A 12,213-nucleotide genomic window follows, 5' to 3' on the forward strand; every position below is an offset into this window, starting at 1 on the left:
ACATAATCGTGTAAACACTACACACCATTGTTGTTAGATAACATCATAAAAATGCGTACATAACTGTCAATGCTGAAGCTCCCGTTTCCCACCAGTCAGTTAACTGACCTTAGCTAACCTAATGTCATTGCGGCAACTCTCTATGCGGCAGGGGAACTATGCCATTAGCGCGCTAAGAGTTATTAGACCACTGACATAGGCGCCAATTTGTAGGTGACGAGGCACTTGGTGACATTACAGCGAGCTTGACGATTGTTGCAGCATTTTTTAATCAAACTAACAGTTAAGGTGTGTAGTGTTTACAAGATCATGTTTCTAGCACAACAATTGAAAGCATTGGAAAAGTTAATTCTCATGTTTTGCACAATCAGAAAACATAAAATTGTACAAAAAAAATCATCCATTCTGGTAGACTATCTCTTAAATGCATACAGAATAGCCATTGCGTAAGCTCCCGTTTCCCACCAGTCAGTTAACTGACCTTAGCTAACCTAATGTCATTGTGGTAACTCTCTATGCGGCAGGGGAACTATGCCATTAGCGCGCTAAGAGTTATTAGACCACTGACATAGGCGCCAATTTGTAGGTGACGAGGCACTAGGTGACGTTACAGCGAGCTTGACGATTGTTGTATCATTTTTGAACGAACTACCAGACAAAGATGCCTAGTATTTACATAATCAAGTTTCCAAATCTACAGGGCCACCCACATTAGATCCGGATCTGGCGCGATGCAGCAAAGTGACAGCTAAATATATTGTCTAACTATAAAATTTACGACAACGCAACGCAAGCAGATCTAATGTGGGTTACCCTTAAGGCCTGTGGAAGAGTGAAAACTGGTGGCCGCGTGAAACTTTAGGGAAATTCCCCAATAATTTGCAAAATTTAGCAAAACACAAATGCTCCGTCCATGTGTCGAACCACAAACGAAACTCGTCAGTTGGTGGGGATTGATGACTTCCTTGGTTGCTTTGGTGGTGTCATGCCTTCCTTCGAAAAGAAGCACAGCCGTGGATCCTGGCCCTTGAGTTGATGAGTCCAGGTCTAGGTGTTCAATTGCCTCCCTAGCGTAAGTGGTTGCCACTCGGTTGCAGAACATAGAACGATAGAAAATAAACAAGAAAACAAAGCCAAATTGAAGATTAATCCAGGGATTTTGCAATAAATATTTAGATGAGCTAAGACTAGAGAATGCTAGAGAAACTGAAAGACTATCAAAGCAAACTATGCACCTAGATCCAAATCTTTTCAGAAAACTTATCAATACGCATAGTTTGAACCGATGTATAAACATCATGCAGACATTGTTGTCTTTGAAATGTCTACGAGCCAGGTAAAGGGCCGAACCCAATGACACCAGGACAGCGGCATAGCGGTATAGGGGTAAATGTACATTTTAAGGTTAGTTAGAAGAACTACTAGAACTTCAGGGTAGTTCCATAGAGGTAACTCTAAGACCACTGGGTCCCGAAGAAAATCATTATTATTTTTGGCTCACTCAGTACCAGAACAACGGTCCCAAGCAGTCCCAAGCTATTTCACTCACCCCTGCATGTTCTGCATGAATCCACACACCCCTGATGTTATCTGTCAAACTTTCATAGCGAATCAAAACAAACATAGTGTAGTAATAGAATTTCAACTAGAATAGGGTACGTTAATCGTTTGCTTGGGACCAATAGGCTACTAAAGTGGTGAGCCAATTTAAAATCGTTAGTTTCGTATTGATTGTTGGTAGTTCTATAAACATCAGAAAAATACCAGATTTAATTTAATTTAAGTTAATAATTATTCTGAAGACCTACAACTGAACAGAAATTCAAACGATGTCCTTTTGATATTCTTTGAATAGTTTAAATTGATCAGGTATTATTCTGAGAACCTACAACTGATCAATAAATCAATCGAAACTTTTCGGATATTACTACAAGAGATCAAAATAAGCAGGAATTGTTTTGAAGACCTACAACTGATCAGAAATTCAAATAAAGTAATTTAGAAAATATTCGAAGTGGTCAGGTTGATAAGGATTAGAAATTAAAATCTTGAGATATTTTTCGAAGAGGTCAAGTTGATCAGGAATTATTCTGAGGACCAACATCTGATAAAAAATCGAATTGAAGTCGTTTGAAAATTTCTTCAGAACGTAGAATAATCGGAAATTGTTATGAAGATCTTACTACACCGAAGGTCGTAGATCTTCAGAGAAACTAGCAGAACTTTAGGGAAATTAAAAAAAAACTTCAGAGAAGTTTTAAAAAACTGAAATCTTTAGAGAAATCAAAAGAAAATCAGGGAAGTTCGTAGATCTTCTGAGTAATTTACAGCACTACAGTAATGTTTGTCGTCGTTTCGAGAAATAATCACTACTTTATGGATGTTCACAGATCTTCAGGGAAGTTTGAAGATCTTCAGAGAAATTAACAGAACTACAGTGATGTTCGTAAATTTAAAGATAATTTTTTAGTTCCTAAGGGAAATTTATAGAACAGAATTTCAGAGAAGTTCGCAGAACTTTAGATAAACTCACAGAACTTCAGGGAAGATCACATAAATTTAAAGATCCTCGTACATCTAAGAGTTATTTTCAGTACTTCAGGGCAGTTCACAGAGCTTTAGGCAAATTGGCAGAACGTCAGGGAAAAATACTGAATTTCAGGGAAGATTGTTGATCCTCAGAGAAATTTGCAGAACTTAAAGGAGGTCTTCAGATAAATTTTTATTGCTTCAGAAAAAAATTGCAGAAATTCAGGAAAGTTTTGTAGACTTTTAGAGAAATTTTTAATATTTTAATGCTTCAGGGTAGTTCGAAGATCTTCAGAGAAATTCACAGACCTTCAGGGAGTACACAGAACTTCAGGGAAGTTCGAAGATCGTCTAAGTAATTTGCAGATTTTTAGGAAAATTTAACATAACTTTTACTTAACTTTAACTAAACTTTAACATAACCTTAACTTAATTTTAACTGAAATTTATTATAATTTAAATTTTAACATAACTTTAACCTAACATCAACTAACCATATCTTTAACTTCACTTTAGCTTTAACATAAATTTAACTAAACTTTAACATAACCTTAACGTAATTTTAACTTAAATTTAACATAACTGAACTTTAACTTAACTTAAGCATTAACATAACTCTAAATTAATTTTAACATAACTTTAACTTAATTTTAACTTAGCTTTCACATAACTTTACCTTGAACATTACTTCAACTTTAACTTCCCGAAAAAAAAATTACAGTGAAATTTTCAGTGGAAACAATGCTCTAACATTCATATTTATTGTCGACAATAAAAATGATTGTTATAATGTTGTACTCTTCCGAAAACGGCAAAACTGCTACCTAGCTGTACAATGAATGTACATAATAAAATGTTGTTACAATGATTTTTATCGTATTTTTCATTTATTTTATTGTTAACATGATTCGATCATGAACAATAATGAACAACTCAATTACAATAAAAATTGTTGTTACATTAAATATTGGTGTATTTTCATTGTGGGTTACTTCACGAACAATAAAAATAAATCTGATTGAAGCATGCAGACTATGAGAGGGTCAGCAACACTGCCAATGTAACTAAGGGTACGGCCAGGGTAGACGCGATTCGCGGCGCGACGCGACCAATTCAAAAGAATCTTATTATTTATTATTATTCCTTGCGTGAGTCGCATCGCGTCGCGTCGTGTGTCGCGTCTACCCTGGCCGCGGCCTAAGATAGGCGCTGCTCGTATGGCTCTGGCTTTGACAGTTCGTTTGGCTCAAAATCAGGCAGTCCGCGTCCGCTCATATCTTATCCTAGACCCTCTCTAAAGCTTAATGGAGACCTTTTCCGTGCAGTCAACCCTAATAAAAATTGTATGGTTAATTTGCTTAACGACGTGTTCTGGGTATCATCCAAACCATTTGTGAAATAGTTCAATGATTTGGGTTATCGTTCGTTTATGGTTATTTTTTATTAGGGAATAATCATACAATAATAATAAAAAACTCCACCACTTGAAGATGTCAGAAAGGAACTCTCAGGTGGAAGCATATTTCATGGGCGATTCTCTCCAGTCGAATGCATTAACTTATCAACGGCGCTCAACCCCCAAGGAGACGTGACCTAGGGATATCGAGCGCAGGGGAGTTGGCCTGTATTTCTCACAAGTTCCGGATCGAATCTCGATCCATAACCAGTAAAAAAAAGGACCACCCATAACAGACATGCCACCCCCTTCCCTTCCCGGGGCAATGTTTTATTTTTTCGATTTATTTTTAAAATCGATAAAGTAGATCTGTCAAGCCAACACATACACTCTAAAGTACACTGTTATTTTTTTAATCAATAAATTCGCCAACCAACAGTAAAATAACAATAATATATTATGTTATTGAAAAAAAAATTATATGGGAAAATCACGAAAATTTCATTGTTAAGATACTTAACAACCCCCCTTTTTTATTGTAAATTTTCCATTTACCATGAAATTTACTGTTTTGTACAACATAAATCAAGGTAAATTTATTGTAGACGTAACAATATAAATCATTGTTAAAACAATAATTTTCGTCTTATTGTTACATTGTTTTTTAATGTATTTTTGTTGTTATTTTTTTTCGGGTTAACTTGAGCATAACATAACATAACTTTAACTTATCTGTAACATAACTTTAAGATAACGTTAACGTTAACTTAACTTAACTTAGCATTAACTTTAACTTAGCGTTAACTTAACTTTAACTTATCTTTAACTTAATCTTAACTTAACTTTATCATAACTTAACCTTAACTTTAACTCATCTTTAACTTAACTTTAACTTCTCTTTAACTAAACTTAACCTTTTTTTACTTAACTTTAACATAACATTAATTTAATTTTAACTTAACTTTAACATAACTTTAACATAACTTTAACCTAACATTAACTTAACTTTAAATTAACTTTAGCATTAATATAACTCTCACATAATTTTGACATAACTTTAACTTAATTTTAACTTAGCTTTCGCATAGCTTAACCTTGAACATTACTTTAATTTTAAAATCATTTTAATTTTAACTTCACTCTAACGTAATTTTAACTTTACTTTAACTAAAAATGTTGTTAACTAAATTTTAACTTAAATTTAACATAACTTTAATTTAACTTTAATGTAATATTAACTTAACACATCTTTAACTTGACTTTAACTTTATAATAACTTTAACTTAACTTTAACATAACTTTAACTTAACTTGAACTAAACTTTAACATAACCTTAAATTAATTTTAACTTAAATTTAACAGAACTTTAACCTAACATTAACTTAACTTTAATTAACTTTAAATTTTATCTTAAATTTAAAATAAGTTTACCATTAACATAACTTGAACTTAACTATAACCTAACATGAACTAAACAGATCTTTAACTTAACTTAAACTTTATAATAACTTTAACTTATCATTAACATAACTTTAACTTAACTTGAACTAAAGTTTAACAAAACCTTAAATTAATTTTGATTTAAATTTAACATAACTTTAACCTAACATTAACTGAACTATAACTTAACTTTAAATTTAATCTTAAATTTAAAATAAATTTAACATTAACATAACTTGAACTTAACCTAACATAAACTTAACATATCTCTAACTTAACTTTAATTAAACTTTAACATAACCTTTACGTAATTTTAACTTAAATTCAACATATCTTTATCCTAACATTAACTGAACTTTAACTTAACTTAAGCATAAACATAACTCTAATTTAATTTTGACATAACTTTAACTTAATTTTAACTTAGCTTTCACCTAACTTTACCTTGAACATTACGTTAACTTCAAAATTATTTTAACTTTAACTTTAACTTAAACTTAACTTTAAGTTAACTTATACTTAACATAACATAACATAACGTTAACTTAACTTTAACGTAACTTTAACTTAACGTTAATTTAACTTCAACTTAACTTTAACTTACCTATCACAGAACTTTAACTTTAGTTTAACATAACTTTAACTTTAAAATAACTTAAACTTAACTTTAACAAAAAATTAACTTTAAAATAACTTAAACTTAACTTTAACTTTAAAATAACTTTAACTTAACAATCTTTGTACAATTTCACTGGTTCAGATCAATCACGGAGTGCAACTATCGATACGTGCAGTCAGACTAAGCTAAGCTAAGCTAAGCTAAAATAACTTTAACTTAACAATAACTTTAACTTAACAATAACTTAAACTCCAACAAAACTTTATCTTTCCTTTAAAATAACTATAACATAACTTTTTCTCTTACATAACTTTAACTTAACTTTAAACTTACTTTAACATAAATTTCACAAAACTTTAAATTAACTTTAACTCTACCTTAACATAAGTTAAACTTAATTATAACTTAACTTTAACTTTAACATAACTTGAACTTTATTTTAACAAACTCTTATCTTAATTTTAGCTCTCATTTAATTTTAGCTTAACTTTAACATAACTTTTACTTTAACATAACTTTAACTTAAACATAACTTTAACTTTAAAATAACTTTAACTTTAACTTCAAAATAACTTTAACTTTAACATCACTTTTAAACTTAATGAATGATTCAAAAAAACTTAACATTATCATAAAATTAACTTAACTTTAACTTTATAATAACTTTAATTTTAACATAACTTATACTTTAGTTTGAATAAACCTTAACATAACATAATTGAACTAAACATGAACTTAAATTGTGCTCAACTTTAACTCAATTTTAACTTAACTTGAACGTTACTTTAATTTTAAATTAATTATAACTTAACATTATCATAACTTTAAATTTAACATAACTTTAACCTAACTTTAACTTAACTTTAACTAAACTACAACATAACCTTAACTTAATCTTTACTTAACTTGAAATTTTAACTTAAATTTAACATAAATTTAACTTAACTTTAACCTAACATATACTTAACATATCTTTAACTTAACTTTAGCTCTAACTAAACTTTAACATAACCTCAACGTAATTTTAACTTAAATTTAACATAACTTTAACCTAACATTAACTGAAGCTTAACTTAACTTAAGCATAAACATAACTCTAACTTAATTTTAACATAACTTAATTTTAACTTCGCATTCACATAGCTTAAACTTAACTTTAACTTTAACATAACATAACTTTAAATTAACTTTAACTTATCTTTAAGATAACTTTAACATAACGTTAACATAACTTAACTTTAACTTAACTTGAACATAACTTTAACTTTAACACAACTTTAATTTTAAATTAATGATAACTTAACATTATCATAACTTTAACTTAACTTTAACATAAATTTAATTTAAATTTAACGTTAACATAACTTATAACTAAATTTGAATAAACTTCTACTTAACATAATTTTAACTTACCGTTAACTTAACATTAACTTAAATTTTACTTAACTTTAACTTAACGTTAACTTAACTTCAACATAACTTTAACTTAACTTTATCTTACACATAACTTTAACTTTACTTTATCTTAACTTAAACATAACTTTAACTTAACTTAAACGTAACCTTAACTTAACTCTAACTTACCTTTAACGTAACTTTAAATAAATTTTAACTTTTACTTTAACATAAGTTTATCTTACCATCAACATAACTTTTACTTTAACATAATTTTAACTTAAATTTAGTTGTTACATACTTAATTTAACTTAACTTTAAATTTTACTTAACTATAATAAAACTTTAACTTAAACATAAACATCGGGATCCGGTATCGGAATGCGTTAAATCAGTAAGGATGCTTAACTCAGCCGGATTCCTCCTGCGGATCAATTTTGGAAAATAGTTACATCAAAATTGATCCGTTGGAGGAATCCGGATGAGTTAATCATCCTTGTTGATGCTTTGCATCAGTCAATTAAATCCGCCGGATTCCTCCAGCGGATCAATTTTTGGAAAATAGTTACATCAAAATTGATCCGTTGGAGGAATCCGGATGAGTTAATCATCCTTGTTGATGCTTTGCATCAGTCAATTAAATCCGCCGGATTCCTCCAGCGGATCAATTTTTGGAAAAAAAAAAATACATCAAAATTGATCCGCTGGAGGAATCCGGATGAGTTAAACATCCTTACAATAAGGATGCTTAACTCAGCCAGATTCCTCCAGCGGATCAATTTAAAAAAAAAAAATAATTACACTTAATAACAAATTGTTCAATACTTACCTCTATTCCCGAACACCTCCGGAATTATTGGAAGCAGGCGGCTGAAAAAAAAAACAATTACAAAATAATCAAAATTTTGGATCTGTTTGTTAGAATTTGTAATTATTTTTCAAAGGATGCTTAACTCAGCCGGATTCCTCCAGCGGATCAATTTTGGAAAATAGTAACATCAAAATTGATCCGTTGGAGGAATCCGGATGAGTTAATCATCCTTGTTGATGCTTTGCATCAGTCAATGAAATCCGTCGGATTCCTCCAGCGGATCAATTTTTGGAAAAAAGTTACATCAAAATTGATCCGCTGGAGGAATCCGGATGAGTTAAACATCCTTTTTGATGCGTTGCATCAGTAAGGATGCTTAACTCAGTCAGATTCCTCCAGCGGATCAATTTTTAAAAATAATTACACTTAATAAAAACTGTTTAACACCTACCTCTATTCAATTTCCGTACACGTCCCAATCCGGAATTATTGGAAGCAGCCGGCTGAAAAAAAAAAATACAAATTAATCAAAATTTTGGATGTTTGTTAGAATTTGTCATTATTTTTCAAAATTGATCCGCTGGAGGAATCCTGATGAGTTAAACATCCTTGTTGATGCGTTGCATCAGCAAGGATGCTTATCTCAACCGGATCAATTTTTGAAAATAATTACATCATGAGAAATCCGGATGAGAAATAACAAATAATAACACTAAATATAACAAATATTTGAATACTTACTGTTAAAGTTGCTACTTTCCTTCGCGGCTCGGGTGAAGGAATTTGCGGTGCGCTCCGTGCACTCAGCCATCTTGTCTAGTTTGTTTATAAACAAACCAGACAAGATGGCTGAGCGCACGACAAAAAAAAACACACCAATTTAAAAACGTCAGTCTTTAAGTCGCCCAATGTCAAATGACGTCACTTTGTCGCCGGCAATTCGTGTGTAAGCCCTACAGTAAAAGTATGGACGTCTGTCAAAAGTTGTTCCAATCGAACCGTCAAAATGCACCGCTTTGCTCGATTGGAACAGCTTTTTTCAGTTTTGTGGTGTCAGTCGTCCATACTTTTACTGTAGGGCTTTATTCGTGTGGGGTGCTGTATTCGTACACGGTAAGAAAAAAGTACCCAACGGCCAGTTCACTTTTACCTACTTTTGACTAGTTTGTCTCCTTTTCTCCTCCTCCATAGAGATGAACTAGCCTAAGGCTAAAAATCTCTTAAATAAAGAATTAAAAAAAAAAAAAAAAATCCTTTTCTCCTTCTAATGTTGTCAAAAACGGAGGAGCAAAACCACCCAACAGGGGTAGTAAGTGTATTCGTATACACGGATGCGGTATACACGCTAACTTGAAAGTACTCATTAATGAGTAAAAAAAGACCCATTTTGAAGAAAAGTGGTTTAACTCATTGATGATTAAACAATTTTACCCATTAATGAGTATCTGTTACCCATTAATGATTAACAATTACTCATTAATGGGTAACAGATACTCATTAATGGGTAAAAATTTACTCATTTAATGAGTTAAGCCACTTTTCTTCAAAATGGGTCTTTTTCAACCATTAATAGGTACTTTCAAGTTAGCGTGTACAGCACACTATAGCCGACGTTATGTTTAACGTACAGAACAAGAGTAAAATCGGTTTTCAATTGAAACGATAATAATCAATTAAAACACTAATTAACTCTTGCACTGTAACGTCACCAGGGCATTGTTTTACATACAAATAAACATTGCCCACAGGGCATGCCAAAACTTCTTTCCCACTGCGAAAAAAAAAAACTGTACACGGCCAATGAGATCAACGCAAATTTGAGTACAGTGTACTCAATATCGAAAAAAGTGCAGGATGAGTAAATTTGCCGCATGTTTTCCTGTGGAAAACCTCAAAAATCTGCCCTAAAATAAGGAAAATTTACGAGAATCCAGAGAATCCAATCTTTGCTTTTCTCATATTCGGAACATGAGGGAAATTAATTCAAAACTGAGTTCCTGCACTTTTTGCGATTTATGAGTGAACTAACCTCAAATTTGGGTCGTTCTCATTCGCCGTGTAGTGCTGACTCAGGAAAAACAAACATTGCATGCGGCGAGAGACCGAGGGACAACAATTTACATCGTTATGAACTTTGATTCTAATGTAACGTTTGGTTCTGTTGTCATTGGATGTATTCTGATGTTTTATGCGTGCAACAAATTACATCGTGATGATGTTTGATTCTAATGTAACGTTAGGTTCTGTTGTCATTGGATGTATTCTGATGTTTTATGCGTGCAACAAATTACATCGTGATGAAGTTTGATTCTAATGTAACGTTAGGTTCTGTTGTCATTGGATGTATTCTGATGTTTTATGCGTGCAACAAATTACATCGTGATGAAGTTTGATTCTAATGTAACGTTAGGTTCTGTTGTCATTGGATGTATTCTGATGTTTTATGCGTGCAACAAATTACATCGTGATGATGTTTGATTCTAATGTAACGTTAGGTTCTGTTGTCATTGGATGTATTCTGATGTCAAATTTTACATCGTCAAGACGTTTGATTCTGATGTAACGTTTGAGGCTAATGTATTTTTATGTACTTGGACGTCACACTGACGTCTGAATACATTAAGATTACAGCAATACACGTTAAAATTTAATGTATTGAAGATGTCTGCTGATGTTTCCTACATTACAATTTCTATTCGGGGCCCCCTGTGCTTCATCCATACGAAATTGAAAACTTTCGTTAAGAAGTAATTAATTTTTTATTTGAGAACCACACTATGTGGAACGATTCCACTGGGGGAGAGACAGACGATTCACAAGCAAACAGTCAGAGGAATGGGTATACAAAAAACAGATACGTGCTATTATTTGCCCTTACCGTTTCTACTGCTTATACTGTTGCTGCTCTGCCACAATAGATGCCGGTCGTACACACCGTCCGTGCGGTGGCTCACTGCTTTCTGCTGGTTATTGTTTCCAGTTGTACACACCGTCCGTGTGATTGCTACTGTTTATCCGTTCTTGCTGCTAACTATGGATAATGTTGCGGCAAGAATTTCAATATCGTCGAAGCGGGTTAAAGTTGAACAGACCGACCGTAGGCTTCGCCAGGATCGGCTGCTTCCTTCCGAAATGCGCCTAAGGCACAAATACTACTTGCAAATAAAAAAGTTTTCGCGGTGAAAAAATACTTTCAATGCAATGCCATGTGACGAGACAACAGACCCTGATGTTGCTCATTCGCTAGCAGAACGTGGAATGGATTTCCGAATTTGAGAAAAGTAAAGATTGGATTCACTCAGCCTGTTGGTACTACTCCGAGAGTGAATAAATTTTTAGTCCATTTCCTCATTTTCCGGCAGATTTTTTATGTTTTCCACAGGAAACCATGAGCCAACCCTAATAAAAAATAACCATAAACGAACGATAACCCAAATCATTGAACTATTCCACAAATGGTTTGGATGACACCCAGAACACGTCGTTAAGCAAATCAACCATACAATTTTTATTAGGGAAATTTTACTCATCGCTGAGTTCCCGCACTTTTGGCGATTATAAGTGAACTAAACTCAAATTTGGGTCATTCTCATTCGCCGTGTTCATTTTGCCTTTGAGTAAAAGAGATGGCAACGAATGGGAGCCGAAACAAACCACCCAAATCTGTCAAAATTTACGGGAGAGAGAATAGTGCGGCAAATCTTCGTGGACTGATATATCTCTAGATAGAGCTGGAATAAGGACGAATGTCGCAAGTGAAACAAACTGAGGAATGCATCACGTTATACTACTATTAAAATGCTACAAAACGATATTCAACATTTTTAGAAAAATAATGTACAACTTTAAAATAAGAGCGAAACCAACTTTTTTTTTAATATGGATTGATTTGTCTCTTACGCCCGCTTCCTCCAATATACATAGATGGGGCAAAACAGACAATCTTTTCACTATTCCTTGCAATTACCGGTTCGTAATCAAAAGGAAACATTGTTAACCTGATCGAAATACATGAAAAATAAG

The 12,213-nt window shown here is 32.4% G+C and overlaps 1 long non-coding RNA gene across 1 annotated transcript; it reads right to left on the reverse strand.

The window, feature by feature from the left end:
• Window positions 1–350: 350 nt before the first annotated feature.
• On the reverse strand, window positions 351–9,069 carry LOC135701708 (uncharacterized). The gene is made up of 4 exons (XR_010517653.1): window positions 8,932–9,069; window positions 8,642–8,693; window positions 8,209–8,249; window positions 351–1,086 (listed from the first exon to the last, which is right to left on the reverse strand). It is a non-coding gene; the product is annotated as an uncharacterized LOC135701708 (long non-coding RNA).
• Window positions 9,070–12,213: the final 3,144 nt, after the last annotated feature.

The sequence above is a fragment of the Ochlerotatus camptorhynchus genome, unplaced genomic scaffold, assembly GCF_037179485.1.
Source record: "Ochlerotatus camptorhynchus isolate MF236.1 unplaced genomic scaffold, CSIRO-AGI_Acam_v1.1 ptg000176l, whole genome shotgun sequence".
NCBI classification, from domain to species: domain Eukaryota; kingdom Metazoa; phylum Arthropoda; class Insecta; order Diptera; family Culicidae; genus Ochlerotatus; species Ochlerotatus camptorhynchus.